Source organism: Pongo pygmaeus, chromosome 2 (assembly GCF_028885625.2).
Source record: "Pongo pygmaeus isolate AG05252 chromosome 2, NHGRI_mPonPyg2-v2.0_pri, whole genome shotgun sequence".
In the NCBI taxonomy this organism is placed as follows: Eukaryota; Metazoa; Chordata; class Mammalia; order Primates; family Hominidae; genus Pongo; species Pongo pygmaeus.
This window is the reverse complement of record NC_085930.1, coordinates 34059797-34083772: the sequence shown is the minus strand read 5'-3', so window position 1 is coordinate 34083772 and position 23976 is coordinate 34059797. Positions and strand designations below refer to the sequence as shown.

General features: G+C 40.0%; 1 protein-coding gene across 9 annotated transcripts in view; it reads left to right on the top strand.

Moving 5' to 3' along the window:
- The window catches only part of SENP7 (SUMO specific peptidase 7), a 207122-nt gene that overhangs the window by 41222 nt on the left and 141924 nt on the right, over positions 1-23976 (top strand). The window lies entirely within an intron of this gene.

The following is a 23976-nucleotide window of genomic DNA, read 5'->3' as shown; positions in this document are numbered from 1 at the left end:
TAGGAAGAATTCCATCACCTTCTATTGTTTGGAATAGTTTCAGAAGATTTGGTATTCTTCTTTGTAAGTTTGGTAGAAATTGGCAATGAAGCCATCAGGTTATGGGCTTTTCTTTTTTGGGAGCCTTTTTATTATTGAACCTTTTAAAATTTTATTTAGTGACAGGGTCTTGCTCTGTTGTCCAGGCTGTAGTACAGTGGCATGATCATTCTCCTTGTAGCCTAGCTTAGAATTCCTGGGCTCAAGTGATCCTCTCACCTCAGCCTCCTGAGCAGCTAGTATCACAGGTATGCACGACCATGGCTGGCTAATTAAAAATTTTTTTTTGGTAGAGGTGGGGTCTTGCTATATTGCCTAGGCTGTTCTCAAACTCCTGGACTCAAGCAGTCCTCCCAACTTGGCCTTTCAAAGCACTGGGATTGCAGGCATAAGCCACTGTGCCTGGCCTACTCATTCAGTCTTGTTATTTGTTATTGGGTTGTTTAGGGTTTCTGTTTCTTTCTGGTTCAGTCTCGATAGGTTATATGTGTCCAGAAATTTATCTATCTTTTTCTAAGTTTTTCAGTTTGTTAGCTTGTAGTTGTTCATAGTAGTCTCTGATAATCTTTTGTATTTCTCTGGTATCAATTGGAATGTCTCTTTTTTTATTTCTGATTTTGTTTATTAGGGTATGTGTATGTGTTAGCTAGTCTAGCCAGTTGTTTATCAAGATTATCTTTAAAAAAAAAACAATGCTTTTTTAAATTGATTCTTTGTATTATATTTTTAGTCTTTCTGTTTTCTTTAGTTTTGCTCTGATGTTTATTTTTTTTCTCTACTAACTTTTTTTTTTTTTTTTTGAGATGGAGACTCGCTCTGTCACCCAGGCTGGAGTGCAGTGGTGTGATCTTGGCTCACTGCAACCTCCACCTCCCGGTTCAAGCGATTCTCCTGCCTCAGTCTCCCAAGTAACTGAGATTACAGGCACCCACCACCACACTCAGCTAATTTTCATATTTTTAGTAGAGAGGGGGTGTCACCATGTTGATCAGGTTGGTCTCAAACTCCTGACCTCAAGTGATCCACCCACATCAGCCTCCCAAAGTGCTGGGATCATAGGCGTGAGCTACCATGTCCGGCCGTTTACCAATTTTGTTTTGGCTTGTTCTGACTTTTTGGTTTTTTTCAGGTGCATTATTAGGTTTTTTACTTAAAATCTTTGTACTTTTTTGTCATACGTATTTATTGCTATAAATTTCTCTCTTAATAGTGCTTTCGCAGTTACAGGTTTTAAATGCTGAATTTATATTTTTACTTGTTTCAAGATGTTTCTTGATTTCCCTCTTAATTTCCTCCCTGACTTGACTCTGGTCGTTCAGAAGCATGTTGTTTAATTTCCATGTATTTGTATTGTTTCCAAAGTTCTTATTATTGGTTTCTAATTTTTTTTTCCATTGTGGTCTGCAAAGATATTGATATTATTTTGATTTTTAAAAATTTGGTGAGGTTTTAGGCAATACCATTCAGGACATAGGCATGGGCAAAGACTTCATGACTAAAACACAAAAAGCTATTGCAACAAAAGCCAAAATTGACAAATGGGATCTAATTAAACTAAAGAGCTTCTGCATAGCAAAATAAACTGTCATCAGAGTGAACAGGCAACCTACAGAATGGGAGAAAATTTATGCAATCTATCCATCTGACAAAGGGCTACTATCCAGAATCTACAAGGAACTTAAACAAATTTACAAGAAAAAAACAAATAACCCCATCAAAAAGTGGGCGAAGGATATGAACAGACACTTCTCAAAAGAAGACATTTATGCAGCCAACAACCATGAAGAAAAGCTCATCATCACTGGTCATTAGAGAAATGCAAATCAAAACCACAGTGTGATACCATCTCATGCCATTTAGAATGGCAATCATTAAAAACTCAGGAAACAACAGATACTGGAGAGGATGTAGAGAAATAGGAATGCTTTTACACTGTTGGTGAGAGTGTAAGTTAGTTTAACCCTGTGGAAGACAGTGTGGCAATTCCTCAAGGATCTAGAACCAGAAATACCATTTGACCAAGCAATCCCATTACTGGGTATATATACCCAAAGGATTATAAATGGTTCTACTATAAAGACGCATGCACACGTATGTTTATTGTGGCACTATTCACAATAGCAAAGACTTGGAACCAACCCAAATGCCCATCAATGATAGACTGGATTAAGAAAATGTGGCACATATACACCATAGAATACTATGCGGCCATAAAAAGAATGAGTTCATGTCCTTTGCAGGGACATGGATGAAGCTGGAAACCATTATTCTCAGCAAACTAACACAGGAACAGAAAACCAGACACCGTATGTTCTCACTCATAAGTGGGAGTTGAACAATGAGAACACATGGACACAGGGTGGGGAACATCACACACTGGGGCCTGTTGGGGGATGGGGGGTAAGGGGAGGGATAGCATTAGGCGAAATACCTAATGTAGATGACGGGTTGATGGGTGCAGCAAACCACCATGGCACATGTATACCTATGTAACAAACCTGCATGTTCTACACATGTATCTCAGAACTTAAAGAATAATAATAATAAAAAAAATTGGCAATACTAGCTTTGTGGCCTAACATATGGAGAATGTTCTTTGTGCTCGTGAGAAGAATGTGTAATCTGTAGCTGGTGGATGAAATGTTCTGTAGATATCTCTTAGGTCCATTTGGTCTATAGTGCAGAAATATTCCATTTTTTTTGGTTTATTTTCCTTCTACATGTTGAAAGTGGGATATTTAATTCTCCAAGTATCATTGTATTGGGATTTATCTCTCTCTTTAGTTCTCATATTTGCTTTATTTATCTGAGTGCTCCTGTATTGGGTGTGTATATGTTTATAATTGTTATGTTCTCTTGCTGAGTTTATTTCTTTATCAATATGTGATGACCTTTTTGTTTCTTTTTATTTCAAGTTTTGCAATATATTTTTTTCCTTCAATTTTATTTTAAGTTCCAGGGTATATGTGCAGGACGTGCAGGTTTGTTAAATAGGTAAACGTGTGCCATGGTGGTTTGCTGCACAGATCAACCCATCACCTAGGTATTAAGCCCAGCATCCATTAGCTGTTCTTCCTGATGTTCTTTTTCCCTTCAGTCCCCCTGACAGGCTCCAGTGTGTATTATTCCCCACCAATGTGTCTTCATTGTTCAACTCCCACTTATGAGTGAGGACATGTGGTGTTTGGTTTTCTGTTCCTGCATTAGTTTGCTGAGGATAACGGCTTCCAGCTCCATCCATGTCCCTGCAAAGGACATGATCTTTTACCTTTTTATGGCTGCATAGTATTCCCTGATGTATATGTACCACATTTTTTTAATCCAGTCTATCATTGATGGGCATTTAGGTTGATTCCATATTTTGGTTATTGTAAATAATGCTGCAGTGAACATATGTGTGCATGTATCTTTATAATAAAATGATTTATATTCCTTTGGGTGTATACCCAGTAATGGGATTGCTGGGTCAAATGGCATTTCTGCTTCTAGATCTTTGAGGAATCACCACACTGTCTTGTCTCTTTTTAAGTTTTTTTTTTAACTTAATGCCTATTTGTCTGATGTAAGTATGGCTACTCCTGCATACTTTTGGTTTCCATTTACATGGGATATATATATGTATCCATCACATCCCTTCACTTTCCACTTCATGTGTGTCTTTATAGGTGAAGTGAGTTTCTTGTAGGCAGTATTCTGTTGGGTCTTGTGTTTTATCTATTCAGCCAGTCTAAATCTTTAAACCAGTTTAAACCAGTTACGTTCAGGTTGTTATTGGTAGTGATTGGTAGTGAAGACTTACTCCTCTCATATACCTCAAAATAATAAGACCCATGTATGACAAGCCCACAGCCAACATCATACTAAATGGGCAAAAGCTGGAAATATTCCCCTTAAAAACTGCCAGAAGACCAGGATGCCCACTCTCATCACTCCTATTCAACATAGTATTGGAAGTCCTGGCCAGGACAGTCAGGTAAGAGAAAGAAATAAAGGCATCCAAATAGGAAGAGAAGAAGTCAAACTATTCCTATTTGCAGACAGCATGATCCTAGATCTAGAAAATCCCATATTCTCAGTCCAAAGGCTTCTTAAACTGATAAGCAACTTCAGCAAAGTCTCAGCATACAAAATCAGTGTCCAAAAAAAATCACTGGCACTCCTATATACCAACAACAATCAAACTGAGAGCCAGATTAGGAACGAACTCATTCAGAACTACCACAAAAAGAATAAAATACCTAGGAATACATCTAACGAGGGAGGTGAAAGATCTCTTCAAGGAGAACTACAAAACACTGTTCAAAGGAATCAGAGATGACACGAGCACATTCCATGCTCATGGATAGGAACAATCAATATTGTTAAAATGGCCATACTGCCCAAAGCAATTTATAGATTTAATGCTATTCTTACCAAACTACCAATGACATTCTTTACAGAACTAGAGAAAACTATTTTAAAATTCATATGGAACCAAAAAAGAGCCCAAATGGTCAAGGCAATCCTAGGCAAAAAGAACAAAGCTGGAGGCATCATGCTATCCAACTTCAAGCTATGCTACAGGCACACTGACCAATGGAACAGAATAGAGAGCCCAGAAATAAGACTGCATACCTACAACTATCTGATCTTTGGCAAACCTGACAAAAACAAGCAATGGGGAAAGGATTCCTTATTCAATAAATGGTGCTGGGATAACTGGTTAGCCATATGCAGAAAATTAAAACTGGACCCCTTCCTTAGCCCATATACAAAAATCAGCTCAAGATGGATTAAAGACTTAAATGTAAAACCTCAAACTGAAAACTCTGGAAGACAGCCTAGGCAGTACCATTCAGGAGATAGGCATGTGCAAAGATTTCGTGATAAAGATACCACAAGCAATTGTGACAAAAGCAAAAATTGACAAATGGGATCTAGCTAAACTAAAGAGCTTCTGCACACCAAAAGAAACTGTCAACAGAGTAAACAGACAGTGTACAGAATGGGAGAAAATTTTTGCAAACTATGCATCTGACAGAAGTCGAATATACTGCGTCTATAAGGAACTTAAACAAATTTACAAGCAAAAAAAAACCCCATTATAAAGCGGGCCAAGGACATGAACAAGTGCTTTTCCAAAGAAGACGTACATACAGCCAACAATCATATGAAAGAAAGCTCAACATCACTAATCATTAGGGAAATGCAAATCAAAACCACAGTGAGATACCATCTCACACTAGTTAAAATTGCTACTATTAAAAACTCCAAAAGTAACAGATGATGGTGAGGTTGTGGAGAAAAAGGAATGCTTATAAAGTGTTGGTGGGAGTGTAAATTAGTTCACCCATTGTGGAAGACAGTGTGGACATTCCTCAAAGATGTAAAGACAGAAATACCATTTACCCCAGCAGTCCCATTACTGGGTATTTACCCAAAGGAATATACATTGTTCTATTATAAAGACACGTGCACACATATGTTTATTGCAGCAGTATTCATAATAGCAAAGACATGGAATCAATCTAAATGCCCAGCAGTGTTTTACTGGATAAAGAAAATGTGGCACATACACACCATAAAATGAGATCATGTCTGTTGCAGGGACTTGAATGGAGCTGGAGGCCATTATCCTTAGCAAACTAATGGAGGACAGAAAACCAAACACTGCATGTGCTCACTTATAAGTGGGAGCTAAGTTATGAGAATACATGGACACAGAGGGGGACAACACATGCTAGAGCCTTTCAGAAGGTGGAGGGTGTGAGGAGGGGAGAGCATCAGGCAAAATAACTAATGAGTACTAGGCCTAATATCTGGGTCATAAATATTCTATATAACAACCCCCCATGACACAAGTTTACCTATGTAACAAACCTACACAGTTACCTCTGAACTTAAAAGTTTTAAAAAAAGGACTTACTCATTTTGTTAATGATTTTCTGACTGCTTTTATATCTCTATTTCTCTCTTCTTTTATTGTTTACCTTTATGATTTGGTGGTTTTTAAAAAATTATTTATTTTTATTATACTTTAAGCTCTAGGGTACATGTGCACAATGTGCAGGTTTGATACATAGGTATACATGTGCCATGTTGGTTTGCTGCACCCATCAACTCATCATTTACATTAGGTATTTCTCCTAATGCTATCCCTCCCCCAGCTCCCCACTCCCCGACAGGTCCCGGTGTGTGCTGTTCCCCGCCCTGTGTCCAAGTGATCTCATTGTTCAGTTCCCACCTATGAGTGAGAACATGCGGTGTTTGGTTTTCTGTTCTTGTGATAGTTTGCTCAGAATGATGGTTTCCAACTTCGTCCATGTCCCTGCAAAGGACATGAACTCATTCTTTTTTTAAGGCTGCATAGTATTCCGTGGCATATATGTGCCACATTTTCTTAATCCAGTCTATCATTGATGGACATTTGGTTTGGTTCTAAGTCTTTGCTATTGTGGATAGTGCTGCAATAAACATATGTGTGCATGTGTCTTTATAGTAGCATGATTTATAATCCTTTGGGTATATACCCAGTAATGGGATTGCTTGGTCAAATGGTAATTCTAGGTCTAGATCCTTGAGGAATTGCCACACTGTCTTCTACAATGGTTGAACTAATTTCTCCCACCAACAGTGTAAAAGCATTCCTGTTTCTCCACATCCTCTCCAACATCTGTTGTTTGCTGACGTTTTAATGATTGCCATTGTAACTGGGGTGAGATGGTATCTCATTGTGGTTCTGATTTGCATTTCTCTGATGACCAGTGATGATGAGCGTTTTTTCATGTGTCTGTTGTTTGCATAGATGTCTTCTTTTGAGAAGTGCCTGTTCAGATCCTTTGCCCACTTTTTGATGGGGGGGTTGTTTGTTTTTTTCTTGTAAATTTGAGTTCTTTGTAGATTCTGGATATTAGCCCCGTGTCAGATGGGTAGATTGTAAAAATTTTCTCCCATTCTGTAGGTTGGTTTCTTTTGCCAAAGATGGTAGTTTCTTTTGCCAGGCAGAGGCTCTTTAGTTTAATTAGATCGCATTTGTCTATTTTGGCTTTTGTTGCCATTGCTTTTGGTGTTTTAGTGATGAAGTCCTTGCCCATGCCTATATCCTGAATGGTATTCCCTAGGTTTTCATGGTTTTAGGTCTAACATTTAAGTCTTTAATCCGTCTTGAATTAATTTTTGTATAGGATGTAAGGAAGGGATCCAGTTTCAGCTTTCTACATATGGCTAACCAGTTGTCCAAGTACCATTTATTAAATAGGGAATCCTTTCCCCGTTTCTTATTTTTGTCATATTTGTCAAAGATCAGATGATTGTAGAGTGTGGTGTTATTTCTGAGGCCTCTGTTCTGTTCCATTGGTCTGTATCCCTGTTTTGGTACCAGTACCATGCTGTTTTGGTTACTGTAGCCTTGTAGTATAGTTTGAAGTCAGGTAGTGTGATGCCTCCAGCTTTGTTCTTTTTGCTTAGGATTGTCTTGGCAATGTGGGCTCTTTTTTGGTTCCATATGAACTTTAAAGTAGTTTTTTCCAATTCTGTGAAGAGAGTCATTGGTAGCTTGATGGGGATGGCATTGAATCTATAAATTACTTTGAATGGTATGGCCATTTTCATGCTATTGATTCTTCCTATCCATGAGCATGGAATATTCTTCCATTTGTTTGTATCCTCTTTTATTTCATTGAGCAGTGGTTTGTAGTTCTCCTTGAAGAGGTCCTTCACATCCCTTGTAAGTTGGATTCCTAGGTATTTTATTCTCTTTGTAGCAATTGTGAATGGGAGTTCACTCATGATTTGGCTCTCTGTTTGTCTGTTAAGGGTTTATAGGAATGCTTGTGATTTTTGCACATTGATTTTGTATCCTGAGACTTTGCTGAAGTTGCTTATCAGCTTAAGGAGATTTTGGGCTAAGACAATGGGGTTTTCTAAATATAGAATCATGTTATCTGCAAACAGGGACAATTTGACTTCCTCATTTCCTAATTGAATACTCTTTCTTTTTTTTTTTTTTCTTTTTTAAAATTATTATTATACTTTAAGTTTTAGGGTACATGTGCACAATGTGCAGGTTAGTTACATATGTATACATGTGACATGCTGGTGTGTTGCACCCATTAACTCGCCATTTAGCATTAGGTATATCTCCTAATGCTATCCCTCCCCCCTCCCCACACCCCACAACAGTCCCCAGAGTGTGATGTTCCCCTTCCTGTGTCCATGTGTTCTCATTGTTCAATTCCCACCTATGAGTGAGAACATGCGGTGTTTGGTTTTTTCTCCTTGTGATAGTTTACTGAGAATGATGATTTCCAATTTCATCCACGTCCCTGCAAAGGACATGAACTCATCATTTTTTATGGCTGCATAGTATTCCATGGTGTATATGTGCCACATTTTCTTAATCCAGTCTATCATTGTTGGACATTTGGGTTGGTTCCAAGTCTTTGCTATTGTGAATAATGCCGCAATAAACATACGTGTGCATGTGTCTTTATAGCAGCATGATTTATAGTCCTTTGGGTGTATACCCATTAATGGGATGGCTGGGTCAAATGGTATTTCTAGTTCTAGATCCCTGAGGAATTGCCACACTGACTTCCACAATGGTTGAACTAGTTTACAGTCCCACCAACAGTGTAAAAGTGTTCCTATTTCTCCACATCCTGTCCAGCACCTGTTGTTTCCTGACTTTTTAATGATCGCCATTGTAACTGGTGTGAGATGGTATCTCATTGTGGTTTTGATTTGCATATCTCTGATGGCCAGTGATGATGACCATTTTTTCATGTGTCTTTTGGCTGCATAAATGTCTTCTTTTGAGAAGTATCTGTTCATAGCCTTTGCCCACTTTTTGATGGGGTTGTTTGTTTTTTTCTTGTAAATTTGTTTGAGTTCATTGTAGATTCTGGATATTGGCCCTTTGTCAGATGAGCAGGTTGTGAAAATGTTCTCCCATTTTGTAGGTTGCCTGTTCACTGTGATGGTAGTTTCTTTTGCTGTCCAGAAGCTCTTTAGTTTAATGAGATCCCATTTGTCAATTTTGGCTTTTGTTGCCATTGCTTTTGGTGTTTTAGACATGAAGTCCTTGCCCATGCCTATGTCCTGAATGGTAATGCCTAGGTTTTCTTCTAGGGTTTTTATGGTTTTAGGTCTAATGTTTAAGTCTTTAATCCATCTTGAATTGATTTTTGTATAAGGTGTAAGGAAGGGATCCAGTTTCAGCTTTCTACATATGGCTAGCCAATTTTCCCAGCACCATTTATTAAATAGGGAATCCTTTCCCCATTTCTTGTTTTTGTCAGGTTTGTCAAAGATCAGATCGTTGTAGATATGCGGCGTTATTTCTGAGGGCTCTGTTCTGTTCCATTGATCTATATCTCTGTTTTGGTACCAGTACCATACTGTTTTGGTTACTGTAGCCTTGTAGTATAGTTTGAAGTCAGGTAGCGTGATGCCTCCAGCTTTGTTCTTTTGGCTTAGGATTGACTTGGCGATGTGGGCTCTTTTTTGGTTCCATATGGACTTTAAAGTAGTTTTTTACAATTCTGTGAAGAAAATCATTGGTAGCTTGATGGGGATGGCATTGAATCTATAAACTACCTTGGGCAGTATGGCCATTTTCACGATATTGATTCTTCCTACCCATGAGCATGGAATGTTCTTCCATTTTTTTGTGTCCTCTTTTATTTCATTGAGCAGTGGTTTATAGTTCTCCTTGAAGAGGTCCTTCACATCCCTTGTAAGTTGGATTCCTAGGTATTTTATTCTCTTTGAAGTAATTGTGAATGGGAGTTCACTCATGATTTGGCTCTCTGTCTGTTATTGGTGTATAAGAATGCTTGTGATTTTTGTACATTGATTTTGTATCCTGGAGACTTTGCTGAAGTTGCTTATCAGCTTAAGGAGAATTTGGGCTGAGACAATGGGGTTTTCTAGATGTACAATCATGTCATCTGCAAACAGGGACAATTTGATTTCCTCTTTTCCTAATTGAATACCCTTTATTTCCTTCTCCTGCCTGATTGCCCTGGCCAGAACTTCCAACACTATGTTGAATAGGAGTGGTGAGAGAGGGCATCCCTGTCTTGTGCCAGTTTGCAAAGGGAATGCTCCCAGTTTTTGCCCATTCAGTATGATATTGGCTGTGGGTTTGTCATAGATAGCTCTTATTATTTTGAGATACGTCCCATCAATACCTAATTTATTGAGAGTTTTTAGCATGAAGGGTTGTTGAATTTTGTCAAAGGCCTTTTCTGCATCTGTTGAGATAATCATGTGGTTTTTGTCTTTGGTTCTGTTTATATGCTGGATTACATTTATTGATTTGCGTTTGTTGAGCCAGCCTTGCATCCCAGGGATGAAGCCCACTCGATCATGGTGGATAAGCTTTTTGATGCACTGCTGGATTCAGTTTGCCAGTGTTTTATTGAGGATTTTTGCATCAATGTTCATCAAGGATATTGGTCTAAAATTCTCTTTTTTTGGTTGTGTCTCTGCCAGGCTTTGGTATCAGGATGATGCTGGCCTCATAAAATGAATTAGGGAGGATTCCCTCTTTTTCTATTGATTGGAATAATTTCAGAGGGAATGGTACCAGTTCCTCCTTGTACCTCTCATAGAATTCGGCTGTGAATCCATCTGGTCTTGGACTGTTTTTGGTTGGTAAGCTATTGATTATTGCCACAATTTCCGATCCTGTTATTGCTCTATTCAGAGATTCAACTTCTTCCTGGTTTAGTCTTGGGAGAGTGTATGTGTGGAGGAATTTATCCATTTCTTCTAGATTTTCTAGTTTATTTGCGTAGGTGTTTGTAGTATTCTCTGATGGTAGTTTGTGTTTCTGTGGGATCAGTGGTGATATCCTCTTTATGATTTTTTATTACGTCTATTTGATTCTTCTCCTTTTTTTCTTTATTAGTCTTGCTAGCGGTCTATCAATTTTGTTGATCCTTTCAAAAAACCAGCTCCTGGATTCATTAAGTTTTTGAAGGGTTTGTTTTGTCTCTATTTCCTTCAGTTCTGCTCTGATTTTAGTTATTTCTTGCCTTCTGCTAGCTTTTGAATGTGTTTGCTCTTGCTTTTCTAGTTCTTTTAATTGTGATGTTAGGGTGTCAATTTTGGATCTTTCCTGCTTTCTCTTGTGGGCATTTAGTGCTATAAATTTCCCTCTACTACACACTGCTTTGAATGTGTCCCAGAGATTCTGGTATGTTGTGTCTTTGTTCTCGTTGGTTTCAAAGGACATCTTTATTTCTGCCTTCATTTTGTTATGTTCCCAGTAGTCATTCAGGAGCAGGTTGTTCAGTTTCCATGTAGTTGAGCAGTTTTGAGTGAGTTTCTTAATCCTGAGTTCTAGTTTGATTGCACTGTGGTCTGAGAGACAGTTTGTTATAATTTCTGTTCTTATACATTTGCTGAGGAGAGCTTTACTTCCAAGTATATGGTCAATTTTGGAATAGGTGTGGTGTGGTGCTGAAAAAAATGTATTTTCTGTTGATTTGGGGTGGAGAGTTCTGTAGATGTCTATTAGGTCTGCTTGGTGCAGAGCTGAGTTCAATTCCTGGGTATCCTTGTTAACTTTCTGTCTCGTTGATCTGTCTAATGTTGACAGTGGGGTGTTAAAGTCTCCCATTATTATTGTGTGGGAGTCTAAGTCTCTTTGTAGGTCACTCAGGACTTGCTTTATGAATCTGGGTGCTCCTGTATTGGGTGCATATATATTTAGGATAGTTAGCTCTTCTTCTTGAATTGATCCCTTTACCATTATGTAATGGCCTTCTTTGTCTCTTTTGATCTTTGTTGGTTTCAAGTCTGTTTTATCAGAGACTAGGATTGCAACCCCTGCCTTTTTTCGTTTTCCATTTGCTTGGTAGATCTTCCTCCATCCTTTTATTTTGAGCCTATGTGTGTCTCTGCACGTGAGATGGGTTTCCTGAATACAGCACACAGATGGATCTTGACTCTTTATCCAATTTGCCAGTCTGTGTCTTTTAATTGGAGCATTTAGTCCATTTACATTTAAAGTTAATATTGTTATGTGTGAATTTGATCCTGTCATTATGATGTTAGCTGGTTATTTTGCTCGTTAGTTGATGCAGTTTCTTCCTAGTCTCGATAGTCTTTACATTTTGGCATGATTTTGCAGTGGCTGGTACCGGTTGTGCCTTTCTATGTTTAGTGCTTCCTTCAGGAGCTCTTTTAGGGCAGGCTTGGTGGTGACAAAATCTCTCAGCATTTGCTTGTTTATAAAGGATTTTATTTCTCCTTCACTTATGAAGCTTAGTTTGGCTGGATATGAAATTCTGGGTTGAAAATTCTTTTTTTAAAAATGTTGAATATTGGCCCCCACTCTCTTCTGGGTTGCAGAGTTTCTGCCGAGAGATCAGCTGTTAGTCTGATGGGCTTCCCTTTGTTGGTAACCCGACCTTTCTCTCTGGCTGCCCTTAACATTTCTTCCTTCATTTCAACTTTGGTGAATCTGACAATTATGTGTCTTGGTGTTGCTCTTCTCGAGGGGTATCTTTGTGGTGTTCTCTGTATTTCCTGAATCTGAATGTTGGCCTGCCTTGCTAGATTGGGGACGTTCTCCTGGATAATATGCTGCAGAGTGTTTTCCAACTTGGTTCCGTTCTCCCTGTCACTTTCAGGTACACCAATCAGATGCAGATTTGGTCCTTTCATATAGTCCTGTATTTCTTGGAGGCTTCATTCGTTTCTTTTTATTCTTTTTTCTCTAAACTTCCCTTCTTGCTTCATTTCATTCATTTCATGTTCCATCACTGATACCCTTTCTTCCAGTTGGTCGCATCGGCTGCTGAGGCTTCTGCATTCTTCCCGTAGTTCTCGAGCCTTGGCTTTCAGCTCCATCAGCTCCTTTAAGCACTTCTCTGTATTTATTATTCTAGTTATACATTCGTCTAAAGTTTTTTCAAAGTTTTCAACTTCTTTGCCTTTGGTTTGAATTTCCTCCTGTTGCTCGGAGTAGTTTGATCGTCTGAAGCCTTCTTCTTTCAGCTCGTCAAAGTCATTCTCTGTCCAGCTTTGTTCTGTTGCTGGTGGGGAACTGCGTTCCTTTGGAGGAGGAGGGGCGCTCTGCTTTTTAGAGTTTCCAGTTTTTTTGCTCTGTTTTTTCTCCATCTTTGTGGTTTTAACTACTTTTGGTCTTTGATGATGGTGTTGTACAGATGGGTTTTTGGTGTGGATGTCCTTTCTGTTTGTTAGTTTTCCTTCTAACAGACAGGACCCTCAGCTACAGGTCTGTTGGAGTTTGCTAGAGGTCCACTCCAGACCCTGTTTGCCTGGGTATCAGCAGCGGTGTTTGCAGAACCACGGATTTTTGTGATCTGCAAATGTTGCTGTCTGATCGTTCCTCTGGAAGTTTTGTCTCAGAGGAGTACCCGGCCGTGTGAGGTGTCAGTCTGCCCCTACTGGGGGGTGCCTCCCAGTTAGGCTGCTAGGGGGTCAGGGGTCAGGGACCTACTTGAGGAGGCAGTCTGCCCATTCTCAGATCTCCAGCTGCGTGCTGGGAGAACTACTGCTCTCCTCAAAGCTGTCAGACACGGACATTTAAGTCTGCAGAGGTTACTGCTGTCTTTTTGTTTGTCTGTGCCCTGCCCCCAGAGGTGGAGCCTACAGAGACAGGCAGGCCTCCTTGAGCTGTGGTGGGCTCCACCCAGTTCGTGCTTCCTGGCTGCTTTGTTTACCTAAGCAAGCCTGGGCAATGGCGGGCGCCCCTCCCCAAGCCTCGCTGCCGCCTTGCAGTTTGATCTCAGACTGCTGTGCTAGCAATCAGCGAGACTCCGTGGGCGTAGGACCCTCCGAGCCAGGTGCAGGTTATAATCTCCTGGTGTGCCATTTCCTAAGCCCCTCGGAAAAGCTCAGTATTGGGGTGGGAGTGGCCCGATTTTCTAGGTGCCATCTGCCACCCCTTTCCTTGACCAGGAAAGGGAACTCCCTGACCCCTTGCGCTTCCCGAGTGAGGCAATGCCTCACCCTGCTTTGGCTGGCTCACGGTGCGCTGCACCCACTGTCCTGCGCCCACTGTCTGGCACTCCCTCGTGAGATGAACCCGGTACCTCAGATGGAAATGCAGAAATCATCTGTCTTCTGTGTCGCTCATGCTGGGAGCTGTAGACCAGAGCTGTTCCTATTCGGCCATCTTGGCTCCTCACTCAAATACTCTTTGTTTCTTTCTCTTGCCTGATTGCCCTGGCCAGAGCTTCCAACACTATGTTGAATAGGAGTGGTGAGAGAGGGCATCCCTGTCTTGTGCCAGTTTTCAAAGGGAATGCTTCCAGTTTTTGCCCATTCAGTATGATATTGGCTGTGGGTCTGTCATAGATAGCTCTTATTATTTTGAGATATCTTCCATCGATACCTAGTTTATTGAGAGTTTTTAGCATGAAGGGCTGTTGAATTTTGTTGAAGGCCTTTTCTGCGTCTGTTGAGATAATCGTGGTTTTTGTCGTTGTTTCTGTTTATGTGGTGCATTATGTTTATTGATTTGCATATGTTGAACAAGCTTTGCATGCCAGGGATGAAGCCGACATGATTGTGGTGGATAAGCTTTTTGATGTGCTGCTGGATTCGGTTTGCCGAATCTCCTTGTGTCTCTATCTCCTTCAGTTCTGCTCTGATCTTAGTTATTTCTTGCCTTCTGCTAGCTGTTGAATTTGTTTGCTCTTCCTTCTGTAGTTCTTTTAATTGTGATGTTAGTGTGTCAATTTTAGATCTTTCCTGCTTTCTCTTTGGGCATTTAGTGCTATAAATTTCCCTCTACACACTGCTTTAAATGTGTCCCAGAGATTCTGGTATGTTGTGTCTTTGTTCTCATTGGTTTCAAAGAACATCTTTATTTCTGCCTTTATTTTGTTATTTACACAGTAGTGAATTCAGGAGCAAGTTGTTCACTTTCCATGTAGTTGTGTGGTTTTGAATGAGTTTCTTAATTCTGACTTCTAATTTGATTGCACTGTGGTCTGAGAGACAGTTTGTTGTGATTTCTGTTCTTTTACATTTGCTGAGGAGTGCTTTACTTCGAATTATGTGGTCAATTTTAGAATAAGTGTGATGTGGTGCTGAGAAGAATATATATTCTGTTTATTTGTGGTGGAGAGTTCTGTAGATGTCTATTAGGTCTGTTTGTTGCAGAGCTGAGTTCAAGTCCTAGATATCCTTATTAACCATTTGTCTCATTTATCTGTCTGATATTGACAGTGGGGTGTTAAAGTCTCTCATTATTGTTGTGTGGGGGTGTAGGTCTCTTTGTAGGTCTCTAAGGACTTGCTTTATGAATCTGGGTGTTCCTTTATTAGGTGTGTATATATTTAGGATAGTTAGCTCTTCTTGTTGAATTGATCCCTTTACCATTATGTAATGGCCTTCTTTGTGTCTTGATCTTTGTTGATTTAAAGTCTGTTTTATCAGAGACTAGGATTGCAACCCCTGCTTTTTTTTTTTTGCTTTCCATTTGCTTGGTAGATCTTCCTCCATCCCTTTATTTTGAGCCTACGTGCGTCTTTGCACGTGAGATGGGTCTCCTCACAGCACACTAATGGCTCTTCCCATCAGTGACTCTATCCAATTTGCCAGTCTGTGTCTTTTAATTGGGGGTATTTAGCCCATTTACATTTAAGGTTAATATTGTTAGTGTGAATTTGATCCAGTCATTATGATGTTCGCTGGTTATTTTGCCCGTTAATTTATGCAGTTTCTTCATAGCATTGATGGTGTTTACAATTTGGCATGTTTTTGCAGTGGCTGGTACTGGTTGTTTCTTTCCATGTTTCCTTCAGGAGCTCTTGTAAGGCAGGCCTGGTGGTGACGAAATCTCTCAGCATTTGCTTGTCTATAAAGGATTTTATTTCTCCTTCACTTATGAAGCTTAGTTTGGCTAGATATGAAATTCTGGGTTGAAAATTCTTTTCTTTAAGAATGTTGAATATTGGCCCCCACTCTCTTCTGGCATATAGGGTTTCTTCCGAGAGATCCACCGTTAGTCTGATGGGCTTCCCTTTGTGAGTAACTCGACCTTTCTCTCTGGCTGCCCTTAACACTTTTGCCTTCATTTCAACCTTGGTGAATCTGACAATTATGCCTCTTGGGGTTGCTCTCCTCACGGAGTGTCTTTGTGGTGTTCTCTGTATTTCCTGAATTTGAATGTTGGCCTGCCTTGCTAGGTTGGGGAAGTTCTCCTGGATAATATCCTGAGGGGTGTTTTCCAACTTGGTTCCATTCTCTCCATCACTTTCAGGTACAGCAGTCAAACGTAGATTTGGTCTTTTCACATAGTCCCATATTTCTTGGAGGCTTTGTTCATTTCTTTTTAGTCTTTTTTCTCTAACCTTGTCTTCTTGCTTTATTTCATTAATCTGATCTTCAATCACTGATACCCTTTCTTCCACTTGATTGAATTGTCTGTTGAAGCTTGTGCATGTGTCACGAAGTTCTTGTGCCATGGTTTTCACCTCCATGAGGTCATTTAAAATCTTCTCTACACTGGTTATTCTAGTTAGCCATTCGTCTAATGTTTTTTCAAGGTTTTTAGCTTCCTTGCGATGGGTTCGAACATTCTTCTTTAGCTTGCAATAGTTTGTTATTACTGACCTTCTGAAGCCTATTTCTGTCAACTCGTCAAAGTCATTCTCCATCCAGCTTTGTTCTGTTGCTGGTGAGGAGCTGAGATCCTTTGGAGGAGACGAGGTGCTCTGATTTTTAGAATTTTCAGCTTTTCTGCTCTGGTTTCTCCCCCTCTTTGTGGTTTTATCTACCTTTGGTCTTTGATGTTGGTGACCTACAGATGAGGTTTTGGTGTAGATGACCTCTTTGTTGATGTTGATGCTATTCCTCTCTGTTTGTTAGTTTTCCTTCTAACAGTCAGGTCCCTCCGCTGCAGGTCTGTTGGAGTTTGCTGGAGGTCCACTTCAGACCCAGTTTGCCTGGGTATCACCAATGGAGGCTGCAGAACAGCAAATATTGCAGAAGAGCAAATATTGCTGACTGATCCTTCCTCTGAAAGCTTCGTCCCAGAGGGGCAGCCGCCTATATGAGGTGTCTGTCGGCCCCTACTGGAGGCGTCTCCCAGTTAGGCTACACTGGGGTCATTGACCCACTTGAGGAGGCAGTCTGTCTGTTCTCAGAGCTCAAATGCTGTGCTGGGAGAACCACTGCTCTCTTCAGAGCTGTCAGACAGGGACGCTTAAGTTTGCAGAAGTTGTCTGCTGCCTTTTGTTCAGCCACGCCCTGCCCACAGAGGTGGAGTCTAGAGGCAGTAGGCCTTGTTGAGCTGCGGTGGGCTCTGCCGTGTTCTAGCTTCCCGGCCACTTTGTTTACCTACTCAAGCCTCAGCAATGGCGGACGCCCCTCCCCCAGCCAGGCTGCAGTCTTGGAGTTCGATCTCAGAGTGCTGTGCTAGCAGTGAGCAAGGCTTTGTGGGCGTGGAACCTGCCGAGCCAGACATGGGAGAGAATCACCTTGTCTGCTGGTTGCTAAGACCTTGGGAAAAGTGCAGTATTTGGGCGGGTGTGTCCCATTTTTCCACGTAGCCTGTCACAGCTTCCCTTGGCTAGGAAAGGGAAGTCCCCCGACTCCTTGCACTTCCCGGGTGAGGCGACTCCCCGCCCTGCTTCAGCTTGCCCTCCGTGAGCTGCACGTACTGTCCAGCCAGTCCCAGTGAGATGAACCAGGTACCGAAGTTGGAAATGCAGAAATCACCCGTCTTCTGCGTCGATCATGCTGGGAGCTGCAGACTGGAGCTGTTCCTATTTGGCCATCTTGGAACATGCAATTTTGTGGCTTTTTGTAGTGATAACATGTGACTCCATTCTCTGTCTTATTTGTGTGTCTGCTCTACTATTGCGTTTTATACCTTTGTGTGTTTCTTTGAGAGTTTTAAGACTCTGTTAAGCATTTTTGTAGTGTAGTGTGATGAATTCCCTTAGCTTTTGCTTGTCTGGGAAAGATGTTATTTTTCCTTCATTTTTGAAGGATAGGTTTGCTGGATCTGGTATTATTGACTGACATTTTATTTTCAGCACTTGTAATATATCATCATATGCCTGTAAGGTTTCTGCTGAGAAATTTGTTTTTAATCTTATGGGGATTTTCTTACATGTGATTTGATATTTTTCTTGCTATTTTTAGAATTCTGTCTTTGACTTTTCACAGTTTGACTATGGTACACCTTGTAGAAGCCATTTGTGGATTGAATCTATTTGAGGAATTTTGTACTCCTGTATCCTCATGTTTTTATCTTTTGCAAGACTTGGGAATTTTTCAGCTATTATTTTTTTCAAATGGTTTCTTCCATTTCTTTTTTCTTCTGAAACTCCTGTAATTTGAATATTTGGTCACTGTATGGCATCCCATATGTTATGTAGGCTTTCTTTATTTTTTAAAGTTGTTTTTTACTGTTATGTCTGAATGGGTTATTTTTTTTAAAATCTGTTTTCAAGTTCAGAAATTCTGCTTAATTTTGTCTATTGTTGAGGCTCTCAACTGTATTTTGTATTTCATTGAAATCTTCAGTTGTAGGACTTTTTAAATGATATCAATCTTTGTTGAATTTCTCATCGAGATCATAAATTGTTTTCGTAATTTTTTGGATTATTTACTTTTTTTTAAATATCTCAGTTTCTTTTGTATCAGAATTTTGATATTTTTTCTAGCATTCCATACATTTCCTTTTCTTATGAATCTCTTATTGGAAGATTATTTTGTTTCTTTGGAGATGTCTTGTTTCCTTGCTTTTTCATGTTTCTCATGTCTTTTTGTTGGTGTCTGTGTTTATTGCAACAGCTGTTTTCTTCCAGTTTATTCATTAACATTGGTAGGGAAAAACTTTTTCCTATAGATATATTTATAGTGCTGGTTTTGTGAAGTGGTTTGTCTGATTTTTACATAGACACAGTCATGTAATCTTTTATGATTTTTTGGATTGTAACTCATGTCAGCAGTGTCGGAGTTCCTAAGTGACACAGACTGCTTTTGTTAATGGCAGCCATGGTGAGGCTTTGCTGAGCATGAGGACTCCAGGTGGGCTGTTCCTTAAGCACCAGTAGTAATGGCAGTGGGCTAGGTGGACTTGTCATTAGTTGCCTGAGTGGTGTGTGTGGATGCCAGTATGGCTGGGGACGTTGAGCAAATCCCCAGACCTCTAAATGATTTGTGTATGCAGTGGCATTGGCAGCTACAGGTGGGATTGGCTTGTCCTCAGGTTTTTGGAAGGCATGTGTCTGAGCCAGTGGGGGGGTAGATTGATCCCTTGGCCTCTGGAGGATGATGTGCACAGGTGCTGATGGTGGGCAGAGTGGGTCTCTCTTCATGCCTCCCCACCCCGCTAATGGTGTGTGTGGGTCTTGGTAGCAGTAGGTGGGTAGGTTGTTCCCTAGGAACCCTCATGATGTACATTGGTGACATTGACGAATGTGGATTGATTTTTGTTTCTCCGGATGACATGTGTGGGTGCCAGTAGTGGTGGGTGGGCCGCTTTAAGTTTTTTGTTATAATGTATTTTCATTCTTTTTAAAATAAAGCATAACATTAAATTTACATAAGCATCTGTTTCCTTTCTGTTCTTCAGATTGAGTATTTCTATTGGTCTATCTATTTCCAGATCCACTGACCCCTTTTTAGTCTCCTTTCTCCTCTTTAGGCCAGCGGTCCCCAACCTTTTTGGTATCAGGTTTCATGGAAGACAATTTTTCTGTGGACCCAGGTAGTGGGGCAAGTGGGATGGTTTTGGAATGATTCAAGCACATTACATTTATTGTGCACTTTATTTCTGTTATTATTACATTGTAATATATAATTAAATAAGTATACAACTTACCATAATGTAGAATCAGTGGGAGACCTGAGCTTGATTTCCTGCAACTAGATGATCCCATCTGGAGGTGATGGGAGACAGTAATAGATCATCAGTCATTAGATTCTCATAAGGAGCATGCAACCAGTATCACTCGTATGCACAGTTCACAATAGGGTTTGTGCTTTGAGAATCTAATGCTGCCACTGACCTGACGGGTGGTGGAGCTCAGGTGGTAATGTGAGTGATGGGGAGCAGCTGTAAATACAGATGAAGTTTCAGTTGCTCACTTGCTGCTCACCTCCTGCTGTGCGGCCTGGTTCCTAACAGGCCATAGACCAATACTGGTCCATGGCCTGGGGTTAGGGACTCCTGCTTTAGGCCATTCAGTGCTTTTTAAAATTTGGTCATGTTACTTTGTAGTTCTCAAATTGCCATTTGTTTCTTTTTTAATTTTGTTTCTCTGTTGAGATTTTCTGTCTTTTTACTTCTTTCAAGAGAGTTCATCCTCTCAGAGAACAGTATAATAGCCACTTTAAAGCTTTTTTCCGGCTGGGTGTGGTGGCTCACACCTGTAATTCCAGCACTTTTGGAGGCTGAGGTGGCTGGATCACCTGAGGTCACGTGTTGGAGACCAGCCTGGCTAACGTGGTGAAACCCAGTCTCTACTAAAAATACAAAAAATTAGCTGGTCATGGTAGTGGGTGCCTGTAATCCCAACTACTTGGGAGGCTGAGGCAGGAGAATCGCTTGAACCTGGGAGGCGGAGGTAGCAGTGAGCTGAGATCGCGCCACTGCACTCCAGGCTGGGCAACAAGAGTAAAACTCCATCTTAAATAAATAAACAAATGAATGAATAAATAAGTAAATAAATAAATGAAGTTTTTTTTCCCGATAATTTCAACATCTCTGTCTTCTTCTACTTGGCTGCTCTTGATTATCATCTTTTGTGAGTTGTTGAGATTTCCTAGGTTCTTTATATGCCAAGCAATTTTTGGATTATATCCTGGACATTTTGAATATTAAGTTGCAAGTCTCTGGGTCTTGGTTAGATTGCAGGTTTGGTATTACTTTGAGTTCACCAATGTCATTCTTAGCATATACTCTTCAGGGTCCTAAGATAGCTTCTCCATGAAGTCTGTCTAGAATTCTTAGTTGCACTCAGTGGGAGAAGCAGAGATTATTCTTATTCCATTTTATTTCAAGTAGAATTCTTGCTCATTTTTTAAATCTGAGTTTTAGTTTTTTTTATATATATATATATATTTATTTATGATACAGGGTTTTGCTGTGTCACCGAGGCCTGAGTGCAGTGGTACGATTATAGCTCACTGCAGCCTCAAACTCCTAGGCTCAAGTGATCCTCCTGCCTCAGCCTCCTGAGTAGCTGGGACTACAGACATGTGCCACAACCTTTATTGTAGAGATAGGGTCTCACTGTATTTATCAGATTGGTCTCAAACTTCTGACCTCAAGTGATCTTCCTGCCTCAGATTCCCAAAGTGTTGGGATTACAGGCATAAGCCACTGTACCTGGCTCAAGTCTGAGTTTTTAGTCTTTGTTATTGATGTGTAGGAATTCTTTATATAATAAGGATATGAGTCTGTTGTCAGTATGTGTATTACAAATACTTTCAATCTGTAGCTGTTTTATTTCTTAATTGTATGTCTTTTGATGAGCAGAAATATTTGATTTTGATGAATGTAGTTTATCAGTCTTTTCCTTTATTCTTAGTGGTTTCTTCTTTTTTTTTTTTAGACAGAGTCTTGCTCTTTTGCCCAGACTGGAGTGCAGTGGTGTGATCTCGGCTCACTGCAACCTCTGCCTCCTGGGTTCCAGCGATTCTCATACCTCAGCCTCCCCAGTAGCTGGGACTACAGGCGTGCACCACCACGCCCAGCTAATTTTTGTATTTTTAGTAGAGACAGGGTTTCATCGTGTTGCCCAGGCTGGTCTCGAACTCCTGGCCTCTAGCGATCTATCCACCTTGGCCTCCCAAAGTGCTGGGATTACAGATGTGAGCCACTGCACCCGGTCTCTTTACTCTTAGTGTTTCTTTTCTTTCTTTTTTTTTTGTTGCCCAGGCTGGAGTGTAATGGCACGATCTCGGCTCACCCCAACCTCCACCTCCTGGGTTCAAGTGATTCTTCTGCCTCAGCCTCCCGAGTAGCTGGGATTATAGGCATGTGCCACGACGCCTGGCTAATTTTGTATTTTTAGTAGAGATGGGGTTTCTTCATGTTGGTCAGGTTGGTTTCGAACTCATGACCTGAGGTGATCTGCCAGCGTCAGCCTCCCAAAGTGCTGGGATTACAGGTGTGAGCCACTGTATTCTTAGTGGTTTCTTAATGCTGTATTTCTTACTGGAGATTTAGTCATATGCTTTTTTGCTATTGTTGTGACAAAATACATATAACACAAAATTTACCATATTAGCCGTTTTATAGCATTCAATTTAGTGGCATTTAGTTCACTCACAGTGTTGTGCAACCACTTTCTCTGTCTAGTTTCAGAACTTTTTCATCACCCCAAATGGAAACTCTTTAACCATTAAGCATTCATTTCTTATTTTATCTCTCTATTCCCCCCACTTCCCAGCCCCTGGAAATTACTACTTTGTTTTCTGTTGCCTGGATTTTCCTGTTCTAGATATTTCACAAAAACAGAATCAATATATGATCTTTTGTGTCTATGGCTTCTTTCACTTGGTACAAATGCTTTCAAAGTTCATCCATGTTATAGTAGGTGGTAGTAGTTTAGTTCTTTTTGTGGTCTAATAATATTCGATTGTATGGATATATCACATTTGTTTATCTGTTCATCTGTTTGTATTGTTGTCACCTTTTTTGCTGTTATTGAATAATGCTTCTATGAACTACAAGTATCTGTTCGAAAACCTGTTTTCCATTCTTTTGTTTTATACTTAGGATGGGAATTGCTGTGTCATGTGGTAATTTTATGTTTAAGTTATCGAGGAACTGCAATACTGTTTTTTTTTTTCTTACAGTAGCTGTACCATTTACATTCCCACTAGCAATGTAGGAAGGTTCCAGGTTCTTCATATGCTCACCAACACTTATTTTTTTTCTCTTTTGGTCTTTTACTTCCTTTTCCTTCTCCTTTCTTCCTTCACTCTCATCCTAGTGGGTACGAAATGGTATGTCACTGTGGTTTTGACTTGCTTTTTTTTGTGTTTCCATATAAATTTTAGGGGTATTTTTCCTTCTTCTGGGAAGAATGTTATTTACATTTTTATAGGGATTTTGGTGAATCTATAGATTTCTTCATTTGGTGTGGACATTTTAACAACATTGATTCTTTTTTCATTTTTCTTTTTTTGTTCTTGAAGGGGATAAACAATATTGATTCAAACCATGACCATGGAGTATCTTTCCATTATTTTGACGTTCTCCAGTTTCTTTCATCAATGTTTTGTGGTTTTCTGTGTGGAGATCTTTCACTTCTTTGGTTTGGATTTGCATTTCCTAATGACTAATGACATTGAGTGTCTTCTAATGTGCTTTTTGTCATTTGTGTAGTTTTTTGGAGAAATATCTATTCACATTCTTTGCCCATTAAAAAATTATTTTGTCTTTATCTTACTGAATTGTAAGAGTTTTTTTTGTTTAATTTTGAATACTATACGTTTTTTCTTTTAAGAGATGGGGTCTTGCTATGTTGCCCGGGCTGACCTGAAACTCTTGGCCTCAAGCAGTCCTCCTGCCTTGGCCTTCCAGAGTGCTGGGATTACAGGTGTGAGCCATTGTGGTTGACCTGGATACTATACTTTTATCAGTTATATTATTTGCAAATATTTCCTCCCATTTGGTGGGTTGGTTGCCTTTTCACTATTCCAGTAGTGTACTTTAGTGAATACAAGTTTCAAATTTTGCTGATGTCCAATTTATCATTTTTCTCTTGTTACTTGTGGTTTTTTGGTCATATCTGTGAAGTCATTGCCAAATACAAGTCATGAAAATGTACTGCTGTGTTTTTTTCTAAGAGCTTCATAATTTTAGCTCTTGTATAATATTTAGGTTTTCTCTCCATTTGAATTCATTTTTGAATATGGTGTGAGGCAAGGGTGCAAGTTCATACTTTTGCATGTGGCGGTTCAGTTGTTCTAGAACTATTTGTTGAAAGTTTATTTTTCTCC